Source organism: Haemorhous mexicanus, chromosome 7 (genome assembly GCF_027477595.1).
Source record: "Haemorhous mexicanus isolate bHaeMex1 chromosome 7, bHaeMex1.pri, whole genome shotgun sequence".
NCBI lineage: Eukaryota > Metazoa > Chordata > Aves > Passeriformes > Fringillidae > Haemorhous > Haemorhous mexicanus.
This window is the reverse complement of record NC_082347.1, coordinates 1,551,323-1,576,932: the sequence shown is the minus strand read 5'-3', so window position 1 is coordinate 1,576,932 and position 25,610 is coordinate 1,551,323. Positions and strand designations below refer to the sequence as shown.

The following is a 25,610-nucleotide window of genomic DNA, read 5'->3' as shown; positions in this document are numbered from 1 at the left end:
GAAGCCTTCTCAGGAAGTGAAGTTTTTGGGAATTTGGTGGAAAGGAGGTACGACGTGTATTCCACCCAATACCCTAACCTCTTTAGATCAGATTCAAATACCTGAATCCAGGAAAGATCTCCATCAAGCTCTATTAGTGTTCTGGAGAAAACACATCCCTGATTTCTCAATAATTGCTAGGCCGCTTTATGACTTGCTGAAGAAAAGGGTGAGATGGGATTGGACTCCTTCTCAGGAAGAAGCATTGCAATTACTGATTTTTGAGGCAACAGCTCACCAAGCACTAGGACCTATCCATCCCACAGATCCCCTTCAGGTGGAATGGGGATTTGCCTCCTCAGGGCTATCTGTACACGTTTGGCAGCGGGGTCCCCAGGGTCCGACTGGGACTCTTGAGTTTTATTCCCGTGGTTTCAAAGATGCTGAGAAAAGATACACTACCTGGGAAAAGGGGTTGTTTGTTGTTAGCTTAGCTCTCATAGAAGAGGAAAAATTTGGATAACAACAGCCAAAACTGTCACTAATGGGATCCCCCCGCCTGGCAGGCTGGCCCAAAGGGCCTCACTTAGAAAATGGCACACTCAGATGGAACACTACTGTAATACCGTCTCAATAACAGAAGTGGCTGCTAAAAATCTAGCAATCCAAGACACTGAGAGCCTGGCTAGCAGCCAAGATAAACCTGCCTCTGGAATCAAAGCTGCCCTTCCTTTCTCCCCTGAACTAGCAGCAAGTTCTTGGTTGACAGATGCCTCTGCAAAACGGGAAGGGAAGGTATGGAGATGCAGAGCAGCTGCCTTACACATTTCATCTGGTGAAAGAATCATTACGGAAGGGGAAGGCAGCGCTCAGGTTGGGGAGCTCATAGCTATTTGGAGTGTTTTCCGACGTGAGGCACAGACCATTTCTCTTGTCTGCATTTACACCGACTCTTATGCAGCGTACAAAGGTTGTACCCGAGTGGCTTCCTTTCTGGCAGCAAAATGATTGGGAAGTTCACAGAATTCCAGTGTGGCAAAAGGAAAAGTGGCAAGAAATTTTAGATATCGCGAGTCAAGGAAATTTTGCTGTTGGTTGATAGCTTCTCACCAAACAGATGGAAATCCAGTGGGAGAGTGGAATAATAAAGCTGATGGACAAGCAAGGCTCAGCCCCCTGAAAAAGGAACTAACTACTGAGGACTGGGATCAACTACTAGAATGGCTGCATGTAAAAACACAGCACACGGGTGCAAAAAATTTGTACAAGGAAGCTCATGCTCGTGGTTGGCTGGTTACTGGGGAAATGTCTAAAACATGCATATCAGCCCGAGAGCAATGTTTCCGGTGACTGGAAAGACATCCTTTAGAAAATGACCATCTGCATTTAAGAAGGGGTAAAGGCTTATGGGACGCGTGGCAGGTAGACCATAAGAAGTCAGGAGGTAAATACTTTGTGCTAGTAGGAGTAGAAATTGTATCTGGGTTGGTTGAAGCTGATGCTTTTAAAAGAGCTACAGGTGATAATACAGTTAAAGCTTTGCAGGGGTGGTTTGGAACTTTCCCAAAGCCACAGGTAATTCAATCTGTCAACAGGTCCCACTTCACTGCTAGAGGTGTACAGCTTTGGCAAAAGGTGAAGGAATGAAGTGGACTTTCCACACCCCTTACTACTCTCAAGCGAACCGAATTGTAGAAAGGACCAAAGGTATTTTGAAATGACTTCTGAAGCCACAGGAGGCAAATTGGGACGTTCGGTTATGGGAAGCTGTTGAAGGAGTGAACAGCAGATGGGGTGTGAATGGATGTCCCAAAATCACTGCCTTTTGCCCGACAGCTCCGAGCATTATTCCCTCACTACGAGGACCTGACGATTCAAAAGATCCAGCACATTACCCTGGACAACCTGTTCTGGTGGACCTCCCTACTGTAGGGGAAGTACCACTAGTGCTGAAAACCTCTCTGAATAAATATGCATGGTTAGCCTCTGATGCTCTAGGGAAAGAGCATTGGATAAATACACGCTGGATAATCCCATCATTTGAACTCTTTTCTGCCTCTCAGTGGCAGGATTTCTGTTGTTTTTACTTTTACAGAAGAACCCCTGGGGACACGAGAATCATCGGAGGCATGAGAACACTGGTGATACTTTTCTGCATCCTACCACAACCCCACGGACACAATCCTGCTGAGTGGTGGTGGTCTGAAGCTACCATCCATCACACTAATGTTCTAGGATCATATCCCAAGGGTCACCACCTGAACCTAGAGCCTACAGTGCTGCATGACTCCGAGGTATATCGTCCAAGTGAGTGGGGATGGGATCAGAAGGACTGGACTAGAACCCTAACTGGAACAATTGGTGATTCCATTGTGGGAACATGCAGAAAAATGGAAGGATCTCTCTATGAGAAAGCCACCTCCATTACAGATGCCAGAAATGTTATGGAACCAGGTGGGAAAAATTATCTGGCTATCCCTTCAGCGAGACTGTGTCCTACAAAGAAGTGGGAGTGTGCCAAACAAATTCCCCTTACTCTCTGTTGCCGCCAGGAGTATGTTGGTAATTACACTCTCGGTCCCAAAACTAACAATGTTGCAATTACAAAGGATTGTAAAAATGAACCAATTGATTGCTGGCATAATTTTACTTTAGCTAAACCAACTTATGTGGCATGCTGCTGGCAAAATAACTCAACCGACCCGTTAGGTTTAAAAGGCTTAGTTCATAAATTTGAGATAAATGCTACAGCAAAACCCACACTGAGTACCATAGTTACATCCCAGTGGATAGAAGGGACTGAGAGCATGAAGCCCACACCGAGTACCGTAGTTACACCCCAGGGGGTAGAAGGGACTGAGAGCACAAAGCTCGCATGGAGTACAGTAGTTACATCCCAGTAGGTAGAAGGGACTTGAGACTACTAAGCCCACGTTAAGTACAAGAGTTCTACCCCAACTGGTGGTAGGGACTGAGTCCCCTTAGTCAATATGTTACCGAATGGCCTTGGTCCCAGGCTTTTGTTCACTTTGCAGGAGTGGGAAAAACAAGGGTTCCAGATGCCTGATCCTTGCGGCCACTTCCTACTGAGTTCACCTGGAGGTCTCTTACTGCCAATAAGTCCGAGTTTGCCAACTAAAACGTGGGTGCCACTGTAAGAGCCTAAATGAGAGACGCAAGATTTGAGGCAGATCTCCAAAATGCAGTTTATTCCATCCAAGATGTTGCAGCAGTCCAGGGTAGTGGGTGACAGAGCCTGTGCCTACAGCTGTCAGCTGCAGCTCTAGCTGCAGGCAGGCCTGGAGACCCTTTGGTTTTGGTTACAATGCATTATATAATTTCTTTGTTGAGCATCTTCAAACAGTAGAACCAATCTATCCCTTAACTATTATCTATAGCCTATCCTAACTACTCTAATTACCATTTTCATGTTGGTATTCTCCATTCACTAAAAGTCAGTACATTACAGTTGAAGCTGAAAGTTGTTTTTCAGTTTTCTTGACAGTGGAAAATTCGGAGACCTTTTTTCTGCTTGCCACATTTGCTGACTTGTTTGCCTGTACTGTCTTCCTGCTTGGTAAAAGCATCTTCTTGTTTGGGGTGGGTTTATCCTTTGCTCTAAGTCATAAAACCCTCTTCTAACTAACACACCCTTTGCCTCCTTGGTTATCCAGTAAGACTGGCTCAGCAATTCTTTTCCTCTAGATCAAAACTTGCTTCCATCTCTATTCTTTCTACAGTCAAAAATCTTTCTGCTAAGCATACATATCTGTCAAACTTTCATCCTTCCCAACACCTGGCAGCTTCAAGGGGTAGTGGGAGAAGAAATTAGCATAGGATGCTGAATGATTAACGGAACTACTTGTACTAAAGCAGTCTCAATCAGTGTTTTGACAGTTCAGACGGATAAGCATGAACAGGTTTGTACGTACCCAAGCGTACAAGACTGTTGGCAAAATTTTACATTAACACAAACCTCAGAAGTAGTTTCTCTTTGGTCCAAAAATACTGAAGGCCTTTCTTTTAAGTTGATAATAAATGCTATGACCCAACCTTCTACTACCACCACTCCAGCCCAACCACTGCTTATGCTTAGCCCAAGAATTTTTGAAATTGGACCCTATATTATCAAGAAAACTGGTCAACAACAAATATTGTTCAATCCAGCATGGTCTCTTAAACAAGTCACATTGCTGATGATGCAAAGCAATGTCTCAGAAATTCAGCCCACCTGTTCGCCTTTTTTGCAGACTTCCTTTGAGGGTTGGACCACCTGGCTGCGAAAACGGAAAGTCCGTTTTTTTTAAAAACCAGATGGACACGAAGAGACGTAACCGGTTTTGTGGGAACAGGTTTGGGAATTCTAAATAGTATTGATTCAGAAGTACTAATGAATAAATTGGCTACTACCAATAGAGATTTGACCGAATTACAACAACCACTGCACTCATCCTTATTGGCTTTGGTAACACAGCAGTGGTTGCTATCAACCATATTACCAGCTTGGGAAACAGTAAATGGAAATGATCACAAATTGGTAACTGATGCACTCGGGGCTACGCAAAACAACCTTTCTTTGGCTCTTTGCTGTATCCAGGCTCAACTGGGGATGCAGTCAGTTGCTGCCTCAATTATAAGAGCAGGTGAAGAAGGCACTTTTCCTACTGAAATTCGGAAAATAATTTGGGACAGTGCCACTGATTTTGAAAGAGAATTCCAATCCTGGTGGAACATGGTGAATTTTACTTATGACCCCATTACAAACACAACCACAGCTCTTGTATTAACCATCCGCAATGCCTCAGTGCATTTGATATTTCTCTAGCTTTCTGAACATAGAGAATGGGCCCGTCAAACTGGTGAAAAATGGCAAAATGTTAATTCGGAATCTTGTATTGTCCGAGAACAAGGCTTCATCTGTGAAAGTAAAGCAAGTATAGCTCAAGACACATGTTTGGATACAGAGCAAAATATCTGTCCTTTTGAAATTCATCCTAATGAGACTTCTGAAACGGTCCTTATATATATAGGCAATGGGTATGCATGCTTTAGAACTGCTTGTGATATGGTATTGGTGGAAAATGTAGTAGTGGATACTAAAAATCATTCAAATTTTTGTGCTTGTAACTTTACCAAAATTGCAGGATGTGATTTTTCTGAAGAAGCTCCAGTTACCTCCCATTACCTTTTACAATCCAATTGCACTCTGATTTACAAAGTATTACCTACTCCCATTGGGATGAACATTACTTTGCTGAAGCAATTGTTGCTTCATCAGGACTTCATCAAAATATTGGAGAAGATCAAGAAGAATGGACAGAAAACCCTGGTAACTGTTCATCACAATGTGAAAGAAATACACTGTGTCATGGAGCGAGTAAGAAAAGATGCTGAACACAGGTGGTGGGATACTCTTTTAGGGTGCTCACCTACTGCCACAAGTGTCCTGAACAATATGTGTCATCCCATCATTGTCCTTTTGAGTTTAGTTTGGATTGGGTTTTTTTAATCAGCAATCTTACTCACTAGGAATTGTAGAATGATGAAATGGTTAGCAAAATTGACGTCTATAATTAATGCACACAACTTGGCTGATGTCCTTTTCACTGTGGACATCTCCAAGACTAATGACAGAAGGCGATTATAAATTAGACTATGTGTTTTGAAATAATCTTCAATTTTCTTTTGTGATTATGCAAAAACTGCCTTTGATTTTTGGTGAATTGTTTTGAAAAAAAATTTATTTTAAATTAACATTTGTTGATTTGTTTATTGCCTTATTGCCTTTGATTATTTGGGATTAGTTTTGATCATTTGAAAAAATTCTTTTAAAATATTATTCTTTAAATTACTATTAATTATATTTGCTTCTTGTTTCCTTCCTCCACCACCCCCCCCCCCCCCGCGCATTTTCCTATCTTTTCTTTTCCATCGTTTCTCTCTAACTCTCTCAGTCCTACTGTCTCTGCTTTCTGGGATATGCAACAATGGTACAACGAGTCCTGAAGTCTTTGCAACGATATTACGGAGCCCGGCTGATGAAGACCCATGGAAGACTGTCGTGAGTCACCGGGTGATGTGAAAGACGATCCAAAATTCCCTGCATTTGCCTCACGACCATCCCCAGGACAGACATCGGGACCCTGAGGACCCTGATCGGAATGCTGGCCTGCTGGTGGTGGAGGAATGCCAGAAATCCTGAGGCCCCTGAGCAGAATTCTGGCCTGCCAAGTGATTGTTTGCAGCTGTGTCTACAGTGACTGCTTCTAGCAGGGCCTGCCAAGGGCCGACGCGACCTATCTGCTCACACCTGCTTGGCAAACAACAGTCCAGGAATTTTCCCACCTCTTGGCCAGATGAACTTGCTGGGGCAACTGTGGTAGCCGCCCCTTGGAAAATCCTTCATCTGCTCCACTACCACCGTGAGGGACGCAGATTGAAGCCCCCCTCCCAAGGACTGAGGCTGAGACGCCCGTCATTCTGATCCAGGGCTGCTGGCCTGACTGAAGCAGGATGCCTGCTAAGTGTTGCCTGCAGATGTGTTGGCAGGACCTAGACTGGTTTCCCATAGAAACCAGTCCTGAAACAATAGCTCCCACTCACTGCTGATATTGACTTCTCCTGCTGAGAACATGGACTGTCTGTACCCATCTTCAATACCTTTGTTCCCCTCAGCAATTTCAATAGACTTGCTCTTTATTGTATCTGCTCCCCCTCAGCCATTTCTAGATCTGTTTCCCCCATCAGCAATGGACTATAATAGAACCTTGAGAAAACCAGGACTTTGAGATCTCCCCTAGGAGAACTCCATCGGCTGGGCTGCGAGGACTTCATCTCTCTCCATTTGGTAGCTATACTCCCTCTCTCTTTCTCCCCCTCTTTTCTATTCTTTTCCTCTCCCTAATTCCTTGAAGGCATTTGCTGTGGTCATTCTAGAAAGGTGCATTTGTTTTCAGTGATACTGCAATCCCTTTTCCATCTTGTCTTTTGCCCTCCGAGATCAGTTAAGAAAACATCATCCCCCCTTGGTAGGAGCGGATCAGAACAATATGTTCTTTCCAGCTGAAATTGGTTCTAGTCAATAGAAGCACACTGGTAGGTAAAAGTAGACTATAAAAGATAACCTTCAGAATGTATTTCCCATGTCTTCCCATTCAAGCAAGTGAAGAAAGCAGACAGATCTTCAGATAACATGCTATGCGAATTGAAAGGAATCTTCTTGGAGGCAACTGTGAAACTCACGCAATGAAATACAGATGAGAGAGATGAAAGGGTCACATAGGATGTCAAATCTATACTTTTCATGTTTGAATGAAAGAAGATTTCTTGAAGTACAATCCTATAAAATGAAGGTGAACTTGCAGAAGCAATTGAACTGGGTCTCCTTTAGAAACACAATGTTTTTTAAATAAATTGAGCATTCAGGAAGGCAACCTTGAAATCAAAAAGATTTAGAAACATACAAATACCAAGACTGGCAGTTCATTATCTTGCTCAGTCTCTTTAAGATAAGATTTATTTTTAACTTCCACTTGTAGTAGGTCTGAAGACATTAGGAATGATGCAATATGAAAAAACCAAAACAAAACAACTTTCTCAAAAAGCTTTGAGAAACCAGAGAAATAATGATTTTTAGTGGTTAGGTAGTCCTTTAAAATTTGTCTCAGGGGAAAGAGATAAAAAACTGACTCAGACCAAATGACTGTGGAGTATATTCCAAAACTGTAATGAAGAATGTAAGGGGCAAGAGCCTGAAAGAAAAATACTGTGCTGGGTTCATCTGTTGAAAGGTGAACCCAGCACATTCCAGAATGGTTGAAATTATGAATCGCATCTTGTGGGATTAAAAAAAAAAAAAAAAAAAAAAAGAGGAAGAAAACATAAGGAAAAGAATATTTGGAACATATTTTCCCATTCCTAGATGGCATAATGGCTTTATTTCATTTTGTTCCTATGACCGGTTAATAGCTTATGAAGTGTTTTACAATAGAGTGAGAGTGTTCACACTAACCATACCATTTGGATGAATCTCTTTTACTTTATATAGCAGCAGATATGGTTTAGCACTCCACAAATCAGTCCCCAAAAGTGAGTAAGTGTGGCAGATTTAACCTAACTGCCCAGTCCACCAGAATGCCTAATTATCTTGAAAAATGCTTTGCTCTATCTCATTATCTGGACATGTCTCTCTAGCTCCACTTTGAGCTTCTTGATCTTTCATCTACAGGATGAGATCCAATTTAGCTTTGCAAGGATGTAGCCTTTCCAAATCATATCTTTTATCTTCTGTATTCTTACAAGTACATTTCTACTGCAGGGACCAGTTTGGAAGATCCTAGTTGTTTCATTTCTCAGATATGTTGCTGCATTTATTAGCTCTTCTTTGAAGTTTTTTCCCTGCTCAAGTATAGGGTCAGTGCTGAAATGATTGTGATGCTAACTCCTTGTGATATATTCTGCAGGCTTACAGAGTATGCAGCAAAGTTTTCTCTTCTTCTGAGGACATTCTGTTCTTTTGATGAGAAATGCTGAAGGTCTGACTTCAGTAGCAAAGGTATCTGATTGACAGATTGCAAAATTGTTAAGTCTAGTAAAAGCAGGAAAAGCGTGCTCTTGCTCTGTATGTAAATGTCGTGTCAGCTGCTGTTGGGATAAAAAGCATGAGCATAAGCAAAGATATCTGCATGGATAGAAAAGAAACAAAGAAGACATTTGTTGTGATTTCTGCACTAAGGAGCAAGAAGAAGCATGAAGCGCTAATTTCAGTGGCTAAGACAGTATCATCCTTGAGTCAGTTCTTTTCAACATCTTTGGAACCACTTGGACTCGGCACTTGAAGGACTATTAAGCAAGTTTGCCAGAGACACTACATTGGGAGGAGCTGTGAACTAACTCCCTTGAGGGCAGTGAGACACTGCAAGAGAGATCTTGACAAATAAGAGAGATGGGCATTCATGGCACGCTGGGAGTCTATGCACAAATCACGAAAGGGGCTGTTGTATTTTCCAGCATCAGTCTCATGACATGGTTATGACAGTGGGAAGATGCCAGCAGCTCACATCCAGCAGCAGACAAAGAACTTGATGTTACAACTTACTTGAAAAGTTTTTTGACCAATCCCACAAAGCAAAAGCATATTGACAGTAGTTCTTTCCGATCCCTAGAAGCACACATAACTTTGGTTAAAAGAATGCTTGCTTCTTTTGAATAAAAAACCTGCTTGTAAGCCTTAAGATAGAATGCACAGAGCTCCATTATTAAGCTTAGAACTTCCTAACATCTGGCTAGATCTACTTTGCTGTAGCTTAGGGAGTTCTTCTGGTCAAGCTTTAATACACAGGCCATTGTTCTATTTGTCCTTACTTCTCTACTTCTTCTATCATTTTTCTGCTGACAAACCTTATGACTACTGCTTAGCTCCAAGCACAGTTCTGCTGTCTCTGAGGCCTGCCTTTTGCAGCTTTCCCAAAATCCTCTGTTTTCAAGGATTCCCACAGGCAATCCCCGACCATATGGAGTTGTACGAGAGCGAGTGCTGGATTCAGCACCTGAGACAGGGCAATCCTGCTCTGTGTGTGTGTATAGACTAGGGAGCCAGAGGCTGGAGAGAAGCAGTGCAGAAAGGAAGCCAGGCTCCTGGCAAATGGCAAGCTGAATGTGCATCAGCAGTGCCCTGGCCTGATGCACCCCAGGAGGGCCAAGCCTGTTCTGGGGTGAATCAGGCACAGTATCACCAGCTGGGCAAGAGAGGGCATTGTCCTGCTCTGCTCTGCTCTGTTCTGCTGTGTTCTGGGGCGGCCTCACCTTGAGTGCTTGGGGGCAGCTTTTGGTGCCACAATGAAAAAAGGCATGAAGGTATTTGAAAGTTCACGAATGAAATTTACGAGGACAGAACTGGAGGAAATGGCATGCAGCTGAGTCAGGGGAGGGTTAGGTCGGGTATCCGGAAAAAGTCTTTTAACCAGAGGTTGGCTGGGCACTGGAAGAGTCTCTCCAGGGTGTGGTCACAGCATCACGCCTATCTAAAGTTTAGGAAGCTTTTGGACATTGCTCTCAGGCATCTGGTGTGATTCTTGAGGAAGGTCCATGCAGGGCCAGAAGTTGGACTTGATGCTCCTGACGGGCCCCTTCCAATTCAACTGATTCTACAACTCTATGGTTCTGTCCTGGCCACTCAAGGTATATTGCTTGGTCTCACCAAGATTTTGACCTGCTCTTGTTGGTCAGATTTTGTCACTACTGCCTAATGATATTTACCACAAAAGACAAAGTGCCTTTTCTCAATTTTCTCAAGAAAGTTGAAGATGCACCCTAGAATCCTAAAAAAGTCTTTTCCTTGAAACAGCACTGTCTCCTGCCCAGTATTCTTTCCAGATCTTAGGGAGTAAGAAGGCTAAATCAGGGGATTTATTACAATGAAGCACTGTCAATTTTCTGGACCTTTAGCAGTATATTTGTACTTCCACTATTCTTTTCTATAAAATCATGGTTTTGAAGCGCATGTAATTTTCTAACAAGACAGAGTTTTGCAACTGAGCCCATCAGTCTCAGTGAGAATATATGGTCAAAAGCACAAAACATATGAATAGGCAGTGGCAAGTGAGGGGAAAAAAAGAGTATGGGAAGCAGGTCCATGATACTAAAGTGAGACAAGAAGGAGGAGGAGGAGGAGGTGTTCCAGTTGACAGAGCAAAGAATCCCCCACAGTCCCTGGAGATATCCTAGTGAAGCAGGTTGTCTCCCAGCAGTCCCTAGAGAACCATGGAGGAATACATACCTACAGTGCAGCTGGTGGAGGGCTCCATGCCACAGCAGGTGAAAGTGCCTTGAATGAAGCCGCAGCTTGTGGAGGGAGGGCCAGAAAACCATCCTTGACCTCTTCTTTAGTGGATGAGTATGTGCAAATGTTTAACAGCTGCTAACTCGAATCTATCCTCTTTCCAGTTCTTGTCGTAGGTAAGTAGGACAATACAAGAATTAGAAGCCTAAATTGTTTTGCATGAGGCTCCCATTCTCTCTGCCACTCCCTTAAAATTTACTTTGATATGAAATAAAACTCATGATCAAGTTCCTAAGGCTTGATGGTCAGGCTTCTCAGAAAACAGGCAGTGCAAAGAACTCTTGTCACTCTCATTTTTTCATAGAACTAAAAATGTTAAATTACTGTTTTCTAAGAACTTACGAAAATCAACTGGTAGAGGTGGTGAGAGTGAAGAGTATAATTAAGCTGGAAAGAGACTATCATGTAGCTACCTCATCTGCATATAAGGTTTTTACCAGGAACTCTAGACTTTTTGACAGACTTGGGACACAATAGTTATCTCTGGGAATGTTTTAGTATTTATAGAAAATTCGTATTTAAATAGCTCGATCTGTTTTACCGTTATGACTTACGTTTTAAATTTTATTTGAAAAGAAATATTTGTGATTCAGATCATTTCAAGTTCTAAAGCATTTCAGTTGTTGACAGTTTTTGCTGTCTCCTGAGGGCAGGAAAATAGTCTTGGAACCAATACTGTTAGCGTTGAGGAACACATAATCACGAGAAATGATTATATGCAGGTGCTTTTATTGAAGAGCTCTGGGTGTCAGGGGTAAAGACCCAAATCTGACTCCAACATAGGTTCAGGATGGATATGCTTTTATATTCTATCATTATATAACTTTCATGTTAATTATTAAACTTACATTGTTCTATAGTATACATAGATTGCAGCCAAGCATGGCCGCCTTAGATTAGGAACATACAGTTTCTCATTGTTCTTTTTATGATTATACAAGATTTAGTTTAATCACAAAACAATCATTTCAGCTAGCAATTATACTACTTACGCAGGTAAAACACAAGGCTTAACATTTCAGATTTTATCTTAGCATTTTCCAGGGCGCCACTATCATTATCCCCCCTTTGAAATCATTTTCTCTTCCCTATAGGTGTAAATGTTTTCACTTGATACAGTCCTTTACTTCTCAATTTATGTTTGATGTTCTTCAAATCCAGGGTTGATGTAAAATTTGTCGTGGATGCTATCACAGGCTGGAGAACCAGAAGATAGTGGGCGTGGATCTCCTGTCAGTGCCTTTATTATTTTCTGGTTCCAGGAAGTTTTCTTCTGTATTTCTCTCCTTAAAATACTGTAAACTAACCAAATTGCTAAGAATACAATTAGTAAGATTATCACACTCTCAATGATAGATTTAATCCATGAACTCACATTCTACTCTTACCCTTTAAAGATTTTTCTTAACCAGCTTGTAGTCAAATCTTTTTGCTCTTCTTGTGCTTCATGCTCTATTTGTTTCAACTGATTGATGTCATATTCTACATCTGCAGTTACATTTGGGATGTGAAAGCAGCAATGATCAACTCGTCTCTTGAAAGATCCACATACTCCATGCTCCTTCAGGAGTAACAAATCTAAGGCTAATCGATTTTGCAAAGTCATTTTTGTGGTGGCTTGTAATTGTACGTTTAATTTTTAAATCTTTCCCGGGTGATTCTTGCTAGTCTATCGACTTGGCCTGTAAGTTTGTACAGCATCTCTCTATTCTGATAGTTTGCTATAGGACCGAGTAAAGACTCTAGGGCCCACCTAAGTTTCACTCCACTAGAGGGTTCTTGCCAAGTGTCATCTGGATTTTTGTTGTCTAGAACTTCTCGTCTTGCTCTTATCTGCAGAAATTCATGTTTTCCATTAAATGGGGACTTTTTCCAAATTGGGCATAAGGTTGGGAGGCCCAAAGTAATTTCCTTTACTTTCCCATCTACAGGCAGATGTGTTGTCCAGGTACCATCGCTTGTTGCCCATACAAATTGTCTTGGACTTTTAATTGTACTCTTGGTACATCCTATAATCACTTTATAATTCATTTTGCCTTGTTTATGTTTGATCTCTCTGCAAGCACAACCAATCTGTAGGGCTATTGCCAGGGGTGGTATCTGTTTTATCTCTGCATCATCAGAAGTGCAGTCCTATGTTTTATTGCATGCCCACTAACTTACTTTGCCCACATTCTGCTACTAGTGGCACTGTAGGTTACTGCTGGATCTGTTTCACTCTCAGAACTTTCCCACTTAATACACCAAGGGGTGTTTGCCATATATTGGAATTTTTGAAGTATACTCACAGACTACGCACTGTCCTAAGGCTCTATCTGATCTTTCTGATCTTCGGCCTCACACTTCCATACCAGAGTGGTTTCTGTAACATTTTCTATGATCTTTTTATAATGTGGCAAATAGCATTGCCATTGTGTGATGCCTCCTGACTGTCTCAAAGGGGTTCCTAGTATGCCATCACTTAGAATACAGTCTTTCTGGCTCATAGGTCTCATCTATGTTCTTACTTTCTCCCAAGTTTCTTTGACTACCTGTCTCAGTTCGAGTACCTGTTTGCATGCAATTGTTTTGTTCTTTTGTATTTCAGGTAGTTTGGATGTTATGATTCCTCAATTTACTGGATCTCCTGCTGCCTTAGGTATTGGCAGACAGGCAGTTATTCTACTGCTGTTTTGTATTTTGGCAAAATCTTTGTCTAATCTAATCATTACATTCTCAGCTCGAACTGTGTTAGAAATTTTTATCATTTGTGTTTCTGCCTCTCTCTTCATTCTAGAATGAAGAGTGGTTAGTTGATCTTTTTGCATTCCACATCTCAAAGACATTAATGACCATAATATTAGCACAATTACTAATAGCATTCTCAAAGTAATTAAACACATCTTATCTGCAGTCTTGGTTCCACAGTTTACACAGTCTGTGATCCAGGATGGACTTTCTTCACTCGGGTATAGTGAATCCAGGGGTCCACACCGGCTACTTTAACTGCTGTAAAGGTGGTCAGCAGTACCTGATAGGGTCCATTCTACTTTTCTTTCAGCGGTTCTTCGTTCCAGTTTTTAATGTACACCTCGTCTCCTGGAAGTATGTTATGAACTGGGTTCTCGAGAGTTATTGGTCTATTCCACACAAGGATGCTCCGGTGCCGAGCTAAAGTTTTCCCAAGAGACATAACATAATTATACACTTCCTGTTTTCCTGTAACGTGTACATTAGGGTTAGGCTCAGGAGATTTATATGGTTTCTCATACAATATCTCATAAGGACTGACTGACATCCCGCTCTTAGGTTTTATCCTAATCCTCAACAGTGCTATTGGCAAAGCCTGGGGCCACTGCAGCTTGGCTTCTTGGCATATTTTACTGATTTGCCTTTTTAGTGTCTGATTCATCCTCTCTACTTGTTCACTTGACTGGGGTCTCCATGGTGTGTGGAGGTCCCAAGTTATCCCCACCAATCTACTTACTTCTTTTACTATTGTAGCTATGAAATGGGGCCCCCTATCTGATGATACCCCTAGGGGTACCCCGAACCTGGGAATAATTTCCTGTAGTAACCACTTAACTGTTTCTTTTGCTTGGTTTGTGCGACAGGGAAGGGCTCCTGGCCATCTGGAAAATGTGTCAACCCCTACTAACAGGTATTTGTATCCTCGAGTTCTTGGCAATTCTACGAAATCTACCTGCCAATAATCTCCTGGCTCTATTCCTATCCGAATTCTTCTTAGCTGTGCCTGTTGCCTAGCCACTGGGTTGTTTTTCAAGCAGATATCACATTTTGACATGACTGATTTTGCCATTGTTAACATCCGTACCGAAATTAAATTCTGCTTTAACAATTTTACCAATGCCTCTGCACCTCAATGACATTCGTTATGTTTAATTTGTAGGACTTCTCTCATTATCAAGGGGGGTACCACTATTTGTCCTTGTGCAGTCAAATACCATCCTTCCTAGTTCTTTTGTGCATTTAGTAAATGTGCCAGTGTCTCATCTTCTACTGAATATCTTGGTTTTGGAGGCAGATTAAATTGGGATATATTGAGCTTTGAAGGTATCAATGCCATTGTTGTTTGCACCTCTCGAGCAACTTGTCGGGCTGCCCAGTCTGCCTTTCGATTTCCTTCACAGACTTTGGAGTTTTCTGATTGGTGTGCTTTACAACGTATAATTGCCACTTGCTCAGGTTTTTGTACTGCTTTTATCAGTTGCAGGACTGCATCTTGGTGTTTAATGTGTGTACCTCGAGAAGACAATAATCCCCTTTCTTTCCACAGTGCTCCGTGTACATGCACTACCCCAAAGGCATATTTTGAGTCAGTCCATATATTTACCTTTTTCCCTTCACTTAATTCTAGTGCTCCGGTTAGAGCAACAAGTTCTGCCTTCTGGGCAGATGTATTTGGTGGTAATGCCTTTGCTTTCACTACTGTGCTGACTGTTGTTACTGCATATCCAGCGTATCTGGTTCTGTTTCCCACAAAGCTGCTCCCATCTGTAAATAGCTCCCACTCCGGCTGCTCTAGAGGGACGTCTTTCAAGTCTTCTCTTGCTGAATAGGTGTACTCTATTACCTCTACACAGTCATGTTCCAATGGGCTTTCTTCAGTTGTGGTACCTAGGAACAAAGCTGGATTCAAAAGGTTAGTTGTTTTTAATGTGACATCATCTTGCTCAGTCAGGACTACCTGGAATTTTATCATCCTGCTTGGAGATAGCCAATGGCCCCCCTTCTGTTCTAAGACAGTGGTTACCATGTGTGGTACATAGACATCTATGTGTCTTCCCATAGTAAGCTTCCTGGCTTCTTGTATCAGCATCACGGTGGCTGCGACCGCCCGCAGACATGGAGGCCACCCCGCACTTATGTTGTCAAATTGTTTGGAAAAGTAGCCCACCGGCCTTTTCCAACTTCCCAGATGTTGGGTCAGGACTCCTAGTGCTAGGCATAGCCTTTCATGTACAAACAGCTGAAAATCTTTAGACAGATCAGGTAACCCTAATGCTGGAGCAGTCGTCAGTGCCTCTTTTAGTTTTAGGAAGGCTTCCTTCTGTGGCTTGCCTCAGGTGAATGGCTGCATCTTCTGAGCTTCGTACAGGGGTTTCACAATCAGTCCATAGTCCACTATCCACAAGCGACACCATCCTGCCATCCCGAGGAAGACTCGCAGCTCATGTAAGTTCTGGGGCTCTGGAATAGCACAGATAGCTTGGATACGGTTAGTACCTAGTTTTCGTTGCCCTTGTGAAATTTCACAGCCCAGGTAGATCACAGTCTGTTGGGCAATTTGTGCCTTTCCTCTGGATACTTTGTAACCTCCCATTCCCAGTGAATTTAAAATCTCAATGGTTACCTTTATACAGGTTGCTTTTTCTTCTGTAGCTATTGGTATATCATCAACATACTGCAACAATAGGTATTGGTCTCTTGGTACTTGCCCATTTTCGGTCCAAATTTCCAGCTCCTTTGCCAGTTGGTTTCCAAATAAGGTCGGACTGTTCTTAAATCCTTGTGGTAATCATGTCCTGGTGAGCTGGGTCTTTCTTCTGTTCCCTGGGTTTTCCTACTCAAAGGCAAACATTTTCCTACTTTCTTTGTTAAGGGGAATGCAGAAAAAGGCATCTTTTAAATCAATTACAGTAAACCATTTATATATCTCCTTTACGGATGTTAGCAATGTGTAGGGATTTGTTACCACTGGATAAATGTCTTTTGTTATTTTATTTATTGCTCTCAAATCCTGCACTAATCTATATTCTCCATTTGGTTTCTTTACTGGAAATATTGGTGTGTTAAATTCTGATTCACATTCTTCTAAAATTTGGTACTTTAAGAATTTCTCAATAGCCTTTACTATTCCTTGCCGTGCTTCTGGTTTTATGGGATACTGTTTGATTTGTACAGCTCTTGCCCCTTCCTTTAATTCTACATGCACTGGTTGTGCCAATTCAGATTTCCCTGGTATATCCGTTTCCCATACAGAAGGAATCACTGCATCATCTACCTTCCTAGGGATAGAGGGAACTGGTTTTTCTTTGATCATTAAAATCTGTCCTGTCTTTGATTCAGGTATTTTCATTACAAGTTCCCCATTTTCAAAGGTTATTACCGCATCAAGTTTCGCCAGCAGATCCCTCCCTAAAAGCGGAATTGGACACTCAGGTACATATAGGAATTCATGCGTTAAAGTCTTGTTCCCAAAGCACAAATCTAGGGGTTGCAATAACGGCCGATTTTCCTCCTTCCCTGTAGCCCCAGCTATTGTTGTTTGCTTATTTCCAATTTTTCCTTGTAGATCATTCAGCACAGAATAGGTAGCTCCAGTATCCACTAGAAATTTGACTTCCTTATGCCCTAGCTGTATAGTTATGACAGGTTCTTTAACCTGTTTTACGGGTTCCATGTCTAGTCAGCTGTTATATTCACCTAACACCATTGCCTTGGCAATGTTTTCCTGCTGGAACTGATTGCCCTGGTGAAACCGGTTGTTTGGCTTGTTTGGGCACTCTCTTCCAATGCCCCTCTCACTTGCAATACGCACATTGATTTAGGCTTAACCCTTGCATAACTGGTCCTCTACCACGACTACCTCCGCCACGTCCCCCGAAACTTGGGTTCCCTTTTCCTTCTACTACTGCCAAAGATTTTGCTGCTGCCCCCCACCAGCTTCTCTTTCGCAATTATTATACACCCTCCAGGCCACCCTCAGGATTCTGAGTTTTCATACCTATTTTCACTACTCGTGCTACCTTACCAGGACCTTCTCTACAAGTTCTAGCTGACCGCCTCTAAATAATTAAATCTGCAGGAAAAAAGGCACTTCTACAAACACTGACCCCTCCACTCCCACACCTTGTCGCAAGGGAGCAATCACAGTCCGTTTTTGTCTGCCTATGTCTTTTCTTTCTACAACCAGGGCAAGCACCGACCGGCTTCGGGTTCCGCGGGCCACTGGGATCGCTGATTCATTACCACCACCATCTTTTTCACCTGCATCCCTCTCCCTCCTTTCTATCATAGCCAGGCTTTGCCCAACTTTCGAGGAAGAGGAATCAGGTGATGATGGGAGAGTAGGATAAAGAGAGAAAGGTGTACTAGATGAGACAGGCTTAGGATCAGGTGAGGTAGGGGCAGGCAGTGGGACAAGGACAGATGAAGCAGGTGGATAGGGTTAGGTTCTCTTAGTCTTATTGGAGCTACCTGTAAATCAATATCTGTATAATTTTCCCTATTCAACGCCAAATGTTTTAGACAATGCTTCTTGCAAACTCCACACTTATCACTTGCAGATGTTCTAATCACCATTAATCTACATTCATCCGGCCATTCTGGCTTTCCCGTAAATAGAAAAACAAATCAACATACGAAACCTCATCCATTGTGGTTTTTTGGTTTTTGTTTTTTTTTTTTTTCCTTCTTGCTTACAAAACGACATTAGGTGTGAAATACTGTTATATTGAAAAGTCACGTATTTTGGCTATTTTTCACCATTCTCCAAGACACATTCTGGCCAGCATGTATTACAGTAATTAATCAACTTAGCTTTACATTATTCTTCCCCAAAATTAGCCTGTTTCCAATGTGCTATTAAGCACCCCAAAGGAGAAGTTTGTGGAATAGAGGCATTGCTGCCCAAAATTCCTTTGAGCTTCTCCAACCAAAAATACCAAAGCCGAACCAGCAAAACTTTCGCGATTGTCTTACGGACGGCGCCTAGGCAATACTACCAGGAATTCCTTAGCCCAACAAAGCATAGCTTTCCCTGCGTCTTACTGGCAGGCACCCAAACCAGAATAAAAGCACCTTACCTCTCTCCAGGGGACGTTGTGAGCGGCAGAAGCTGTCGTGGCCGATGGGCTCCTCGAAAATCCCTCGGTGCCGGCTGGAGCGTGATCGAGTTGCGAACTCGCTCAGCAGCACTCACAGGGTCCCATCTGTGTCACCAATACTGTTAGCGTTGAGGAACACATAATCACGAGAAATGATTATATGCAGGTGCTTTTATTGAAGAGCTCTGGGTGTCAGGGGTAAAGACCCAAATCTGACTCCAACATAGGTTCGGGATGGATACGCTTTTATATTCTATCGTTATATAGCTTTCATGATAATTATTAAACTTACATTGTTCTATAGTATACATAGATTGCAGCCAAGCATGGCCGCCTTAGATTAGGAACATACAGTTTCTCATTGTTCTTCTTATGATTATACAAGATTTAGTTTAATCACAAAACAATCATTTCAGCTAGCAATTATACTACTTACGCAGGTAAAACACAAGGCTTAACATTTCAGATTTTATCTTAGCATTTTCCAGGGCGCCACTATCAATACTGAAACAAACTAGATGGAAAAATTAGTTTTCCTCATTCTTTTCTGTCTATTCTAAGAGGCACAAGAGCAAAACCACTGCTATGAGTCTGAGTTGCCCTACCACTCACGGATGACAACCTTGTAGTGACTAGTCTATTTTTTGCAAACATTTCTGAGGCTGGTTGTTAACTGTTGTGCAGAAAGATCTGTAAACTATTTTCACAGAAAGACATTCCTGAATTGCTTCACTTATCACTGAAGCAGAGAACTAAGCTGGCACTCTACTTCAGGGATCTTGCTGTGCTCGTCCACAAACCCGTTTTCTTCAAATGCATTTTACTTTCAACCAAAGCACTTCATTACTTCATGAGGTAATATCTTGTTCTTAATGTTTGGGGGATTGCTTTAAAACTGTAAGAACATATTCTAGTAAGCAGGTAGAACATCTGTCTTAAGTAGTATACATCACTTGGCTTTGGTTCATGCATCATAACATCAGCAAGGAAGGTCATTTACAATCAATACATGGGTTGGGGTAACCGGCCACAAGTTTAGGAATCTTTCTCCAATTAATTTTGCTTTAAAATTTAGCTCTTAGCATTTCAAGTGTGTCTTTATTGAAACAATCAACTATTTATTACCTGTACCACAATGAAGCACAATTAGCAATGCTTGTGCATCCTTCAACAATTCCAAGAAGAAGAATGGTCTGAGCCTCCAGTGTAGCTCAGGGAGTCTGTCATCAAGCCAGAGTGCTCCAGGCATCTTCACAGCCTGGAGAAGAGCAGACTCTGAGCAAATGTTAGAGCAGTCCTCCAGTATCTGAAGGCAGCCTACCAGAAGGAGGCAGATGAGCTACACAAGGGCATGGAGCAATAGGAAAAGTGTTGATGGCTTTAAAACCTGAAGAGTATATGTTTCCTTTGGGTATTGGGAAGAAATTCCTTGCCAGGAGGCTGGTGAGACACTGGAACATGGTGTGGGTGACCCATTCCTGGAAGTGTTCAAGGCCAGCTTGAATGGGTCTTTGAGCTTAAGGCGGCCTAGTGGAAGGTGTCCCTGCCGATGACATGGGGGGTGAATTTAGGTGAACTTTAAGGTCCCTTCCAATCCCAACCATTCTGTTATTCTGTGGTAATAGTCATTCTGTGCAGTAGCAGTAACTAGCTGAAGATAGAAAAAACAGACTATTAATTTTGAAAAACTGCCTTCCAGTTAAACTGTTTTGGTCTCACATAAAAGTTCCTTTTAGCATTATTATATGTAGGAACAGTCTCAGCACTTAAATATCATGAACATAAATATTTTATTCTTTTTAATGCTTCTGACATTTGGGAATTTCCTTTCACTCTCTGTTTTTTTCTTCTATTCTTTCTTTCTTTCTTTCTTTTTTTCTTTCTTTCTTTCTTTCTTTCTTTCTTTCTTTCTTTCTTTCTCTTTCCTTCCCTCCTTCCTTCCTTCCTTCCTTCCTTCCTTCCTTCCTTCCTTCCTTCCTTCCTTCCTTCCTTCCTTCCTTCCTTCCTTCCTTCCTTCCTTCCTTCCTTCCGCAACTTCCTTCCTTCCGCAACTTCCTTCCTTCCTTCCGCAACTTCCTTCCTTCCGCAACTTCCTTCCTTCCTTCCGCAACTTCCTTCCTTCCGCAACTTCCTTCCTTCCTTCCGCAACTTCCTTCCTTCCGCAACTTCCTTCCTTCCTTCCGCAACTTCCTTCCTTCCTTCCTTCCTTCCTTCCGCAACTTCCTTCCTTCCTTCCTTCCTTCCTTCCTTCCTTCCTTCCTTCCTTCCTTCCTTCCTTCCTTCCTTCCGCCACTTCCTTCCTCCTTTCCTTCCTTCCTTCCTTCCTTCCTTCCTTCCTTCCTTCCTTCCTTCCTTCCTTCCTTCCTTCCTTCCTTCCTTCCTTCCTTCCTTCCTTCCTTCCTTCCGCCACTTCCTTCCTTCCTTCTGCCATTTCCTTCCTTCCGCCACTTCCTTCCTTCCGCAACTTACTTCCTTCCTTCTGCCACTTCCTTCCTTCCTTCCACCACTTCCTTCCTTCCGCCACTTCTTTCCTTCCTTCCTTCCTTCCTTCCTTCCTTCTGCCACTTCCTTCCTTCCTTCCTTCCTTCCTTCCTTCTTTCTTTCTTTCTTTGAATATCTTCCTCCCTTCCCTTCCTCCCTTTCTCCCTCCCTCCATTGTAATGCCAATTTGTTAAACAGGAAGTAGTTTCAGGAATTTTCTCTTACCTGAATATAATTTTGAAGCTTAGAAATGGATCAAGAAGAAAATTGTGTGAAGACAGAGCATTTTAAAAGATTTTAACATCAGATTTAGAGTTAGCTATTGAAAATTCAAAAAGACAACATTGAAATGATGGAATGGATGATATTAAGGGATTTTTTTTTGTATTTCTTTGATACCAATTATGATCTCAATTTTTTCACCTTCAAAAAATACAGCTTGAAAATTGCTACTTTGAAAACCCCAAATATTTCCGAAACAAGGAAATGGATTGATGCAGATGAAAATATCATCTTCTAAATAGTCATCATCTAGTCCAAAGGATTCTCCTCACACAGTAAGCTTTATGGAGATTTCTATTCTCACACAAACACAGAAGAATTTTTCAACTGACTAGAAAATCTGTAAAAACAAATGAACCTTTGAAAAAAAACATCCATAAAGAGCAGGAAATTATATGCATCCACCCTTATGATATGTTGGTTACTAAATATTGCCTCTGGTTTATGGGTGAGTACACTTTCCATTCACACACACACAAACACCTCCCCCCCTGCACACATGTCTGATATTGGATCTCAAAGAGGGGATTTTCTTTTTTCTATTCAGTAGGCATTGCTTCTCAAAGTCAAGGCCTATTCTTTTTTGATTCTCCTCTTGCCTGGATTTATTACCTACAAGGTAAAGTGCCTCAGTCTATTTGCATGGGGTAGGAGGGATCATGGAGAGCTGCTATTTGAAAACAACTAGCAGCTTAAGAAAGAGGAGTACTTCTGGAATACACTGTAAAGGCAAAATATGAGTCCATAATCAGGGGCAGTTTGCTGTGCTGGCACAGTTTCTTCTGGAGAGAAAGCATGGAAAACATTTTCGCTAAGATGTAGGCGGCAAGAGACGCAGAAGACCGGCATATGCAGCTGTCCGAAGGTAGGTGCCGGTCCCGGGCGTCTCTCAGCAGAAGCCGTTCTCCGGTGCGCACCACGACCGGCACAATGCTCTGTGTGCGAAAAAGCCGCTTCTTCGCCTCCAGGAGACGGTGATCTCAGCAGATGCTGAGACATAAAGAACGAAGCCGCACAGCACCGGGATTAAGTGCGCAGCCTTCAAACTGAGAGATGAAAGGAACTAACCAATTTCCAGCAGTTTATATATATATAAACATACGTAGGGAAAGAGTTTTTAGACAACTTTCCCTTTGCATCCTCCTAAGTCTTATGCAGCATTCCGTGTGCAATCTTACTTTTTGCTTTAGCCCCGGAGCTGGTAAGAACTCGACTAAATACATGAAAAAAGTTTCAGGGACGCTTGCTGTGCTGGCACAGTTTCTTCTCAAGAGAAAGCGTGGAAAACCTTTTCCCTAAGATGTAGGCGGCAAGAGATGCATAAGATGGGCAGACGCAGCTCTCCAAAGGTAGGTGCCGGTCCCCGGCAGCTTTCGGCAGAAGCTGCCCTCTGTAGCGCACCACGACTGGCACAATGCTCTGTACGCGAAAAAGCCTCTTCATCGCCTCCGGGAGCCGGAGAGCTCGGCAGATGCTGAGATGCAAAGAATGAAGCCGCACAGCACCGGGATTGAGTGCGCAGCACTCACACTGAGAGAGGACAGGGACTAACCACTTTCCAGCAGTTTAAACTTATAGAAAATAACGTAGGGAAAGTGTTCTTGGATAACTTTATTTTACAACCTTCTAAGACATCTGCAGCACTCCGTGGCCAATCTTACTTTTTGGTTTGGCCTCGGAGATGGTACGAACTCGACTAACTACATGAAAATCGTTTTTGGACGTTTGCTGGGCTGGCACAGTTCCTCCTTGAGAGAAAGAGTGGAAAACCTTTTCGCTAAGATGTAGGCGGCAAGAGACCCAGAAGACGGGTAGACGCAGCTCTCTGAAGGTAGGTGCCGGTCCCCGGTGTCTTCCGGCAGAAGCCGTGCTCCGTAGCGCACCGCGACGTGCACAATGCTCTGTGAGCGAAAAAGCTGCTTCTTCTCCTCCGGGAGACGGTGAGGTCGGCTAATGCTGAGATGCAAAGAACGAGGCCACACAGCACCGGGATTGAGTGCGCAGAAGCCGTGCTCAGGAGAGCTCTGTGACCTTCACAATGGTCTTTACAGGAGCAAACCGCTTTGTGGTTTTGGGGAATACCTAAAGAACAAGCAGAAGCTTTAGACACGATTGCCACCATTGTGTAGAGTTTTGCTCGTTCTAGCAGGAATAACTGCTTCAGTTCTTACACTAGGTGTAGCTGCTTATCAAGGTTTGGCTGCTTTTAATCATTTGGGATGCTGGATGTTCAAACAGCTAAACATAACATCTTTTTTAAATCAGGTGCTCATGACGTAGATACTATTAGACATAGCAAACTGCAAATTAGAGCTGTAATAGGTTTATTGTTAGGATTACACATGGGCACGAGTGTAAGGAATTTGAAGGAATGTGTTGTATGAATCTTTTTGACCATTCTGCAGCCATTCATAAGAAACTCACGCAAGTACAAGACAATATGAAGAAATCGACTGGGAACAAGTGGGGTTTGCATGAATGGTTTGAGGGATGGGAAAGAACTGGGTGGTTGAAAGATCTCATAAATGGAGCTTTGTTTTTACTAGTAGTCATTATTTCATTGCTTCGTGTTATTCCATGCATCGTGAAACTCGTGTGCCTCTTGGTAGAAATACGGTGGAAAGGGTCTGGCTGGTGCAAGAAGAAGGGGTAATTGTGGCAATGTATCTGAACCGCTTAGACTACAGAGTGCACCAGCCAGAGGCTGAACTCATGGGGAAGTGTGGGAGCTCAGCACATCACTCCTGATGTCCAGAGCTACCGAGAGAACACTTGGGGGGCTTGGGAGTCCTGGAATGTTTCCAAAAGCACTTGGTGGCTTGATTTTGATCCATCTAGAGATGTGCCACTGATGTATGAGGAAATGGAACCTGCGAGAATCACTCGGGTGTAAATGGTGAAGGGAAGATATCATTATAGGGTGAATCACAAATTTTGGGGCTTCGGTACAGGGGGGTTGTAGAGACAAGATGGAGGAATCAGGGTGTGCTACCAGGCTTTTCCTTCTTCTTCCTGTCTTCCATCTTCTGGAGTGGTGTTGGCACTTGTGGATTGGTCTGGGGTGAGGGTGTACTTGGTGATGAAGATGATAGGTATTGGGGACAATAGGTAAATATGATATACGTAGTTTTTGTTATAAAAAATGCGGCCGCCTTGGAGGTGGGCAGAGTGCCTTTGGCTGCCGTGCTAGTAAAATCCTTCCGGCAGAGAAAAGACTTTATAGATAAGAGATAATAAACAATTCCGAAGACCGAAAAAAAACCTAGAGTCCAGTCCCGTCCTTTGAAGCCCAGCATGCAAGAACCATCCTAAGCGTGTGTGGGGGCAGAGACAAACAGCCGACCCCATATTGGGGTGCTGGAAAGCTGCTTCGGGTTGCCCAGAGAAGTTGTGGATGTCCCATTCCTGAACGTATTCAAGGTCAGCTTGAATGGGGCTTTGAACAGCAACGAATGCGACCCTTGATGGTAGATAAACAAAGCTTGAATATAGAAGAAACTCAGATTGAAGTATACGAACAAATTTTCTCTCAGCTCTTGGGGTAAATTCAAAGTTGTACAAAATTGCATTTCTCTGTGATTTTCACTACTGTAACAGAAAGCTTCATGAAAACTGTGCAGAAGATATCACATTTTAAAAGCGATAAGAACTACAACATCAAACACATGGGATGGGTTTCACCATGGGACACTCTCTGAGAGAAAATCTTTGTATTTCAACACTTCATCCCAATCATTAGGATTTCAAGAAGTGCCAAAGAAGGTGGCAAAATATCCTTCAGGACATTATTTACTGTAGTTCAGCCTGGCCATTAGTTGGAATTGGTGTTTGAACTAATGTAGACGTACCAAACACACTTTCCATGCACTGAAAACTTACTGTTTACAATGAATAAGCAATGAGGATCAAAATTGATTGAAAGCATCTTAAAAATGTCAAGCATTTCACTGTAAATGATCTATGATCAAAATACTTATTCCTCCTTAGTGAGGGACAAATAAATTCTTCCATACCATGATGGTTAAAAATTGTCTAAACCAATGTTTTCTTCTGAAAAGACATCATCTAATTTTTTCTATTTTTAGAAGAAAATATTTCTAGACATAGAAGAAAGTAATTTTAAAGGAACAAATGAAATGAAAATATTCTGCAAACAGAATTCAATGAAAACCTGTGTTTTAAATATGAGGTAGATATTC

At 42.4% G+C, this 25,610-nt stretch overlaps 1 pseudogene; it reads right to left on the bottom strand.

Annotated features, from left to right (window-relative positions):
- Positions 1-343: 343 nt before the first annotated feature.
- LOC132329600 (uncharacterized) lies at positions 344-24,759 on the bottom strand (annotated as a pseudogene).
- Between the last annotated feature and the right edge of the window lie 851 nt (positions 24,760-25,610).